Here is a 10,732-nt window from a genome sequence, read left to right on the forward strand (position 1 = left end):
TTTTAGTGACGGAAGCTGTCTTCCCTTTGCCATAGTGTGAGGGGTGGCACTGTACTTTTGGGATACTTGGATGTGTGGCTGGTGCCCAGTTCCCACCTCCTCAGAGAGCCACAAGGTGGGAATCTCCATCTCCACCTCTTCCAGCAGATCCTGGCCATGCCCATCTGTCTCCATCCCACTGCTGAGCTCCCTTCTGCACGGCTCCCTATGACTAAATTCACCCTTCCCTAAACTAATTTACAGAGCTAACTGATGAATTTATTAAACTTTATATACACTTTCTAATCAGGTAGAGTGAACTAGACAGAGGAATTGAAAATCAGAGCCATGCTCAGAACTGGGAGAAAGCTCTCACCAATACTGACCCATTTGCATTCTTTCTTCCAGTTCATATGTGCTTCAAATTACCATGTAAGTTTGCACAGAGCAGTATTTTTTTGTTGCTGGAACATAATATTAAAGCAAACAAATTTAAGAATCAGAATAAGATTTCATGTTCATAGAGGAACATGAAATCCTGACTAATCTTCATCATTTTTTAAAAAGAGAATCAGTCAGGATGAAACTGTAAAGCTGTGCCTAAGATAATTAATTTTTAAAACCTTTTTTTTGGAGAAAGTGTATTTGGAATGAAAACAATCCTAATGGTAATATTGGTCTATTACTAGAAATGATGAAATTGTAAAAGCACAATTTTTTATAAAACATTATCTTCTGTCTTCAGAGGAAAAGATAGATCACATTGTCATGTTGAATAATGATGGGACATAATTAACTGTCGTTGATCATGGAAGGAAATGCACAGCACCATTTTTAAACCAGCAGCTTAGATCATTTGCATCAAGGATCTTTTAGAAGCCAGTCAGGAAGCTGTCTAGATGATTACCATTGGTTTTCAAGAGGTTTTAGAACTAAGGAAATTTCAGGATCTGTTAAAAAAATAATATAGTTTGAGTATTTAGGAAAATACATAGTGGTAGGCCCTTCATTTTACAACTAACCACAGCAAAAGAATTAAATACAGTGTTCTGGTGAAGAATTAAAGCTGGCAAATATAACTCACCCTCACTGAATTTATGTAAAATACCAAGCTAATTTGATATACTTTTGAATAGCTGACAAATTCAATTTTAAAAAGCAATAGTCTATTAATACCATCTACAGCTAGACTTCTAATTGCCTAATACCAAGCATCCTCCTTAATAAATTAGAAACATGCAAGCAAACATGCTAAAGATTAAATGAGTCTGAGGGTGGCTCCTCAACAGTTCTGGCACATGTTTGGCACTGCAATGGCAAATGAGGAATGGTCACAGGAGATGTGACTAAAGAGCCCAAAGCAATCGGTTCCTGCCCTTGCACATTTTGAACATTTTAGCAGTGAAGGAAACAGAAAATATAAATTGTTAATCATTAGTTTGTCGATGGCACAAAAATTGTGGAAGTATTGAAATGCAGAAAGCCATGATAGAAGATGAAAGAAGACAGTCTGCACCAAAGTCTTATCTTGGCAACATGCCTTCTTCACAGTATGCCCTAAAATAGTATTTTCATTCTCCATCAAAGGCTAAGAATATACCAGAAACCATAAGCTTACACTTAATACTTTTTATAATATGTATGCGGAATATTATAGAGTTTATAGAAACCTAAGAACATGTATCTAGCCACTCAGGTCAGGGAGGAATTATCTAGAGTTGTAACACATCGTCACTCTTCAGTTTCTAAAAGAAAACTTGCAACCACAGGACTGTGTTTCATAGCCACCAATGTGCCTATCCTTCACGAATTTGTCTAATCCCATTCTAAGCCCATTTATACTCTGCAGTATCTCATGACAATGAATTCCACAAATTTTTCTGTATGTATCCTGTGTGGAAAAGTGCTTCCTTTTGTTGGTTTTACACCTGTGACCCATTGCAGCTGGGAGCCTGCCAGTTCCTGTGTAGTGAGAAAGAGTGAGTAGTTCATTTTGGATCACTTTCTCCACATCAATTTTCATTTTACAGACTCCTATGGCATCTCCTCAGCTCTGCCTTTTACAGGGTGCATGATCCTTATTGTTCCTTGCACAGGCATTGTTCCATGACTTGCTGCCCTTAGAGGCCTCAAGAAAGTTGTGGGTAGTCAAACTAGAAGTTTGTGGAGACCAAGAAGGGGACAACAGCAGTATGTACCTTCCTGGTCTCTTCTCCCTCATCCTACCATTCACAACTCAGGCTTTTCCTCATCCAGAAAAGATAAGCATTATTCTGCTCAGTTGCTTCTTGAATGCTGTGACCCTTCATCATGCTCAGCATCCTCCGGCAGCAAAGTTCCTCACTTCATTTGCTTCTCCTCTTAAGGGGCATCTCCTCTGCTTGGTTTAGAACCTCCATCTGGTTGCTTGGCTGGTGCCCCAACCTCTGGTATTGAAAAAGTCATTGGAGGGTAAATTCCAATTCATCTTTTCTGGCCTGTAAAGGACCTTATAAACATTCAGCATGGTTTGTGTCAGTTCAGGTCAGGAGTCCTCATCTGTTCAGCCATTCCTGTACCTCTGTGTACTTAGGGTTCTGAACTACCCTTGGTACTCTATTCCCAACTTTTCCAGCTCTGCTCTCTGCTTTTCCCAGTGTGGAACCAGAGCTGCACCTAGCATCCACAGTGCTGCTGACCTGCTGCTGTTTAGTGGTTTGGTCTGTATTCCTTTCTCAGTTTTTCCATTGCTTTTCTGATCTCTGCTGAACGCTACCATGACATTTCCAGGCATTTCTCTGTGATAACCTCAAAATCTTTTCTCTGTGTGGTAACAGTCAACTCACAGACCAACAAATGTACTTGAAATTAGATTTGTATATTCTCATTACAGCACTTTACAGATATCTACATTGGTTTTAGTGACATTTTATTGTCCAGTCATTTTGAATTGTAAGATCCTTCTAATCTCTTCCTGGTAAATTCTTCTCCTTTAACCTTGAATAACTACTCTCAACAAATTTTTTCACCGCTCGACCTTTCTTTTCCAAATGTCTGGTGACTCTGCTGATAGCACAGGCTTTTGTACCTCTCCCATGATCTTGAAGTAGGAGAGAAAGAAGAAGAAGAAATAAAAAGAGAAGAAGAAATAAAAAGAAGGAATCAGTTCTGGTTGCAGTATTCAAAACATGGCTGTAAGGTGGATTTGTCTGTAAGGTAGACTTAGGGAATGGCAGTGATTTCCTCTGCTTTGTTCTCTAAATAATCAACAATCTCAGATTTACTTTTTAGACTAGTACTGTGTGGTGAGGTATTGTTTTCATGGAGCTATCTGCAGTGACTCCACAGTCCCTTTCATAGTACAAACAGCTCATTCAGGGCCCATGATTTTATATGTTAAGGTTGCTTTTTCCCTGTGTATAATATTGCAGCTACAAACACTGAATTTAATTTTTAAACTCACTCAATATTATGAGATCACTCTCTGCTCTTTGCAATCAGCTTTGGTTGTGTTTAGCTTCATTTCAGTAACCTGAACAGTCTTGTATCATGTTCAGACTGTGTCACCTCACTACTCACCCTCAGCTTCCTTTGAAGACGCCTCAAGAAGCCTGTGTGCCCGTGACAAAGTGAGGGAACCCAGCAAATGCTGCTTGCCAGCCTGCCAGGGGTAAGTGGGTGGTGAAGGAGGAAAGTGAGTGCTCGTGTTGCCAGTTTCCTGCTTTGGGAGAGAAGGTCCCTCCAACTGGCATGAACTGCTGTGCTGCCTGCCAGGAGAGGCGGCTGCTCTGCCACAGCTCCTCTTGCAGGCATCGCAGGTGATGAACAGCAAAGAAACATTTACTGAGCCAGCCAGAATGCAGTGTATAACACAGGAGCAAGCAAACAATATCTGTTTCAGTATAAGCAATTATTTATCTAAAAACAAAGAAGGATGCCTATGAGTAAGGAATGAGGACTTTGGAAGAGGTGACTCTGAGAAAGACTGATGGGTCTTGGTGGGAAATCACTTACAGATGAGCTGCCAGTATGGTTTGGGGCCAAAAGAGCAGAGGAAATTCAGGTCTGTAGAAATAGAGCAAGCAAGTGCTGGCCAGGAGTTCTCATTGTCTCTGTGCTTGGCCGTAGTGTGGCCTCTTTATTGCTATATATAATAATATCTACATTACTTTATTATATAAAGCTTACATTATTAATACATATGACATAAAACTTTATTCTTTTCCTTGATATCATTATTCCTTTTGGTCAAATTTCATAGCCCCTGGATGATGTGCTCAACTAAATCTCAGCTACTGTCGTACCTCAAAAGTTAATTGAGACTGGTGGAACAGGGGAAGTGGGACCCCAGTGGAGTGAGTGATGAGCAACAGTAAACCCTGGCCTGCAGATTACACAGAGCTTCCAGCAGGTTGCCACAGGCTCAGTACTTAGGGAAAGTATTAATTAACTTCTATAGTAATGATCTGCAATGGAGTATTTATAGTGCACGGTGTGCATACAGATCATCCCAAAGCCGGGAGTGTTGTACACACCAGTGAAAAACATAAATAATGCAAAAGGATTATGAACCTCTGCAGTACAGACAGGAGCTACCACAACCATCCATACCTAGGAACGACAGGGGTGACTTGTTCAGACCATGGGGAAATGGGGTCCTGTGTTAGATCCATCCCTGTTCAGTGTTTCAAAGCTGAATAGAATCTGCCTGGTCAAGAGATCCTCTTTTAAAGGTAAATCTTTGCAGGGACACTCTTCCTGTTGCTGGGCTCTGAGCCTTGCAAGGAGGTGTGTGTTGGACACCTGGATATCCTGGGAGCTTTTCTTGGCTCCTTTCTGCATATTTGAGTACCAACATTTAAAAACCCACTTTATGAACCTGCTGTGTTGGTACAGTGTCACTTTTCAGGGTCTCTGCCAAAGCAGCACAAACTGTTAAGTTATGAATCTGTGAATTCTGTGGAGCCCAACATGGGAGGCTGTTTGGTTTGGATGACGTAAGGATATAAATAGGAATTCTGGGCTGAAATAAAATGGAAATAAAATGATAATAACATGGTGATATAACAACAATGAAGGACACCCAATACCAACGGTGGAAAGGAAGGTATACATTTGGGAGCACCTTGCAGGGAATTATGTCCACAAGGGGAGAATTCAGTTGGTCACCAAAGAGCTTTAAGCTGGGCCTATGCCTTCAAGCTCTTGTCAGCACATGCCCAGATGTCCCCTGAGGCCAACCTAGAGTCGTCTCAGGCTCCAACCAAAACTCCTCCAAGGGGTGTTTTTGCAGATGTTACTTTCTGAAATGCCTCTTCACCACTGTGTGGCAGCACTGGATACTGGATTTCTCCTCACCTACCTCCGAGCCAGGGTAAGCCCTGGATCTATGGAAGTGGTCATGGGACTGAACCCTCCAAGCAGCTGCTCAGACAGTCATGGGGATGGATGGCAATGCTCGCAGGTCTTGCTGGAGCCTCTGTCCTTCCTTCTGCCCCAGCTGGAGTGGAAGGTACCCTGTGCGGTCAGCACCCACCCTGGCAGCTCCTCGAGGAGTGGCTGCTCTGCAAACAAGCCACTGACCCAAGTGGCATGTCCCAGTGTGACTCTGGAACCCTGTGCCATCACTGCCTCGGCACAGGACAGGAGAGAGATTCCCCTCCAGGGCCTCCAGTGGAGCTTCTTGCTACAACAAACACACAAACTCTCCAACTCACATTGTGTCTCTGCTCTGCCCGGTATTTTGTTGGTGAGCCAGAGCTTCAAACTTCTTTCTTACTTTTATCTGCCAGCCTTTAGCAGTGAGTGAGGAGCAGGCATGTGGGCTTCTCCTTTCCATCATCCTGCTGCTGCATCACTCCAGCCTTGTGTGCCATGGGGAGCTGAGTGCCCTGCCTGGGAATGCTCACTGCTGAGAAAATCTTACATCCAGCCTCAGCTTCTCCTTTTCAGCTTCAGGCTCCTTGTCCTACCATCTTCTGAGACTCTGAATTAATTCCCTTCCTTCATTTATATTGTTACCTTGAAGGTATTTATAGATCAAGACTGCATCCCCTCTGACTCTTCCCACTGCTAATTTATAAAACCTTGGTTCTTTCAGTCTTTCATAACCATGTGCCTTAATCTGGGCATTGTTCCTATTACTTCTATTTCTCAAAGTGGAGGGGCGTTTTTTATATTTTAAACTTGGAACAACCTTCATTCAGGCAAGTGGACAGGCACTATGACAGGCTGCTCAACCCTTGGCCACTTGGGTTCTTCTCTCCATAGGAAGGCAAGCAAGAAAAGCCCAGTGCAAGAGGTATCCATCCCCAGGGGTGGTGCTCAGCTGGCAAGCACCTAAATGTGGCTGGCATAAAGGATTGGGGTGAGGGACCACACTGGCAGCACTGCCAAGTTGTGACACTGGAGCAGGCACTGGCACAGCAGGCACCATCCAGCACTCTTCCCAGCCCTCCATCCTGAGCTGGCATCAGCTCTGTTCAGGCCTGTTAAACTGCAGGATCATACAGTGTTAGCCTGGCTCTCACCCATTAGCCTTGATCTCTCTGCTTTCCAGTACCTGAGCCATTCCTTGTACTGGGTTTGCATGGCAAAGTTTGGGTAGTGGGTTGGGCTACAGGAGTGACTTCAGTCAGAAGCTCCTGGACACTTCCTCCACGTGTGGCAGAGCCACAAGATGGACCTGCCACTGACCAAGGCTGAGCTCATCAGAGAAAATGGTAGCACCTCTGGGATAACAAATTTAAGAACGGGGAAAAAAACATGGCAATTACACCAGAAAGGGGAATGAGTATGTGAGAGAAACTGCTGTGCAGACACCAAGGCCAGTGAAGAAGGAGAGGAGGAGGTGCTCTGGTGCCAGAACAGAGACTCCCCTGCCGCCTGTGGTGCTGCCCATGGTGAAGCAGCTGTGCCCCTGCAACCTTTGGAGGTCCACAGTGGAGCAGAGACCCACCTGCAGCCCATGGATAACCCAACACCAGAGCAGGGGGAGGTCTGAAGGAGGCTCTGACCCCATGGGAATCCTGAGCTGGAGAGGGTCCTCCTGGCAGGACTTGTGGACCTGTGAAGAGGGAGCCCACCTGGAGCAGCTTTGCTGGCAGGACTTGCAAGCCCATGGGGAATCCACACTTAGAGGAGGGGAGAGTGTGAGGATCTCCTCTCTGCAGAGGAAGAAGGAGCAGAGACAACATGATGAATTGACCACAGCCCCCATTCCTTGTCCCCCTGTGCCACTGCAGGGGAGGAGGAAGAGGAAATCGGGAGTAAAGTTAAGCCTGGGAGGCAGGAATGGGTGGAGGGAAAGTGTTTTAAGATTTAGCTGTATTTCTCATTATCCAATTCTGATTTAATTGTTAGCAAATTAAGCTAATTTCCCCAAGTCAAGCCTGTTTTGATGAGATGGTAGCTGGTGAGTGATCTCTCCCTGTCCTTACCTCAACCAATAAAGCTTTTGTTCTATTTTATCTCCCTTGTCCAGCTGAGAAGGGGAGTAATGGAGCAAGTTTTTTGGGCTCCTGGTGTCCAGCCAGGGTCACCCCATCACATTCCTCTCTCTAAGAGGTTCCAGATTGCTGTGTGTTAGTGCTGGGTCTTGTCATGTTGCATCCAGCCCTTGGATGTAATGTTCCCTGACAGATTTGGATGCATCCCAGGCTGTACTGGGTGCCCACTGATGATGCTGATATAAATGGTGCTACCTCGTTCTCTGTTTAATGAAACTTTAAAATGCAAGTGCCGGTCCTGTCTCCGGTGATAACGTCACTAAAATTGTTCCCAATTTTGAAGTCTCACTTTTATGGTTATCTGAGTCTATGACTCACCAACCAATTTCTAGCCCACACCAAATTCTTTACTGAGTTTCCATTCAGTCTTTAAGAAAACTCAGTTACAGCAACTCTGAGAGGACTGGCCACAGAGGGAATGGAGGAGCAGGCTGCTAATGAGGGCAATCAGTTCAGATGGAGGAGGAAATCAGTTGTAAGACACAGGGATGGACGGGGTTGGAGGCAGTGCAGTCCCACCTCCGGATGTCCCCTGGGTTGAAGGGAGCCTGTGGCTGGGTTCTGGGCAGTAACTGATTGCAAAGCAGCTTCGGTTACTGCAGAACTCCCAAAACCACAAGCTGCTTGAAGGGCTCCAGGTGCATCCCACATCACCCTCTTCATTACCACAGTTAAGTGCACTCGGCTGGAGAGCTTTGTGATTCATCCGTAGCATGAGCTGTGTGCCGGGAGGAGTTGGGTGAAGGGCAGATTCCCCAGCCTCAAGAAACTTCATACCACTCTCATACCAGCTCTCTCACATCTTAGTCCTTTCCCAAAAGGTGAAAGAGCTGGGGAGGAAAGCAAAACATCTGCTTCCTGGTGAGGGAGGGATGTGTGGCTGCTCAGTGGGTTATCTGAGAATAGAGGTTATTGAAATTCTTATTTTCCAGGGACTGCACTTAAAAAGGCTGTTGGTTATGTGAGCTGCTGGACTTTGAAAATAAGATATAGAGTTAGCTTTCCCTCCCCACTGACATTCAGTTCCCTTCGGATTTTGGAAAAAATGTCTACACGTGCAAAAGCAAAGGCAGAGTGCAAACATTCCCCTCCTGCCTTGGGAAGGACTGAAACAAGGAAGGCTGTGTACACAGGCAAGAGGTGAGCCCTGCAGGCAGGCTGCCTCACCTCCAAGCTCCCAGCTGTGCTGTGGAGCCCTGGGCAGAGGCGGTAGGTTAGGTAAGGCAGTAACAAGGAGAAGCAGGAAAGAAGATGGAGGGATGAAACCTAGTTTGAAACTCCTGCCAGAGAGCTGCAGGCAAAAGGGCAACAGATTCTGTTCCTGTCTTCTCAACCTTTTTTTGCAATGGGATGGACCTTGTTCTCTCCCAGGGCCCAGATGATCCCTCTGATGAAGGGAAGATTATTTTTCAAGATTGTCTTCAGAGATTTCTTTTAAAATTTTCAGGTGCACTGTGTCTGGACCTGCAGATTTGCACTATGTAGGTTGAGTTTTGTCAGATACTCTTTTACCATCACTGTGTTTATCCTTTGCTGTTGGCCTCTCCAGCTGCTCTATCATAAATTCTGTGCTTCCTGAAGAAGAATCCCAAATCTCTTCATTACCATTACTGAAGGTAGGAGAGCACGGTTTCCTCCACCCCAAATCACTCTGGAGTCAGCCCAACTCAGCCTTCAGTTGCTGAAAGACTCGGATTTATTCCCTAATTCCTCTGTCCTTCTGTTCTTGTTTTTGAATTGAAAACATTAATATACAAATACCACAGTGTGACTAGAGTGAAGCTGTCCACATGGAGGGTGTTTAAAATGCACAGTTCAAACATATGCTGCTACAGGTATGCATTGTTTTGGCACTTGCTTACCTTCGCATGGACCGGGTGTGTTCATGCATTTGATGGATTAAATGAGTCGGTCACAGTTCTGCCCTCATGTATGGGCTATTTTTTTATTTCTTGTTTCCTAACCATCTTCTGTAATTTTGTTGCTGTTTTCTATGCTTTCCTAGCTATGCATTTCTTGTCTGACATTTTATACCTGTGGATTATCTTTGAATTGCTCCTCTCACCACCCTGGCACTCACGCTGCAATTCTCCCTTGCAGAACTGCTCGCTGCAATTTTCCCTGCTCCTGGCTGTCGTTGCCCATGGGTGGCAGAACCATCCGTCAGCCACTTACAGCTACACAGAGACAGGACAAAGGCCCTGGCACCAACCCACTAGCTCTGCCTAGTGAGTGCACTGATGAAGGTGCAGCAGCATCTCTAGGGATGGCCTGGGACCTGGGTAAGTCATTGTTGAGCACCTGTGCTGCCCCTCTGCCTTTGGGAGGTGTGGGGCTCACCATCTCATTTGCTCCCACTCATCAGCAAAGTGGTGGTGAAAGCCCTGGATGGCTTCAATCTGCTACAGACCAAAGGGACTGCAGGACATGAGGAAAGGATATTCAACCTGGAGCTTCTTGTTAGCCATTTCCTTTTGATCACTATGGGCATGATTCTGCAAGATGCTGAGCATTGAAACGTGAATGCAGCAGGGCCTCTGACACAGCACACATCCAATTTATGTGTGTCGGGACTCCAGAGCTGTTTAAAACACTTGCTGGTTGTGTTTTGTTCAGTGCTTAGCACCTCATGAGGCTGAGCATTTCAAGTGAACCCCCATGTGTGACATGCTTCCTTATGGCACTTGGTAGCCCAAATTTAGATGCTAACAACAGCAGTTGTATATTGGTGTGGTTATAGAGACTGAAGGGAAAAGACCAGTCGGGGCATCCCACACTCCCACAGAACCCGAACAAGGCTCTTCCCCCAAGACCCTTGGCAGCCCCTCTCAGATTTAAGCAATTGCAGGCTTTTCCAAGGAAGGGATAGTGTGCAGCCTATTTTAGTCCTTTTTGCTATGCTGAAGTTGGCAGGACAAAACTCCACAAAGCCTGCTCCGTCTGTTCCGGACCCTGGGTGGGTTTGTGTTTAGCCATGCTCAAGTGCTCACATGCTGGGTAGCACAGCTTTGGGGGGCCAGGAGCCTGCGGCAGAGCCTGCTGCCCTCCTTTTGTAGGAAATGCAGTGCATGCCCCACCTGCCCAGCGGGCACCAGGGAGAGACCCCCCCCAGAGGCTCCAGAGATGACCCTGCCATGCCTGCCTGGTGTCCCAAGGCAAGCCCAGGAACAGCAAGCCCAGGAACAGCAAGCCCAGGAACAGCAAGCCAAGCCTGCTGCCCTCAGGCAGGCAGCAAAGGGCAGGTGGGACCCCGTGGCACGGGAGAG

This window comes from Haemorhous mexicanus, chromosome 9 (assembly GCF_027477595.1).
Source record: "Haemorhous mexicanus isolate bHaeMex1 chromosome 9, bHaeMex1.pri, whole genome shotgun sequence".
NCBI lineage: Eukaryota > Metazoa > Chordata > Aves > Passeriformes > Fringillidae > Haemorhous > Haemorhous mexicanus.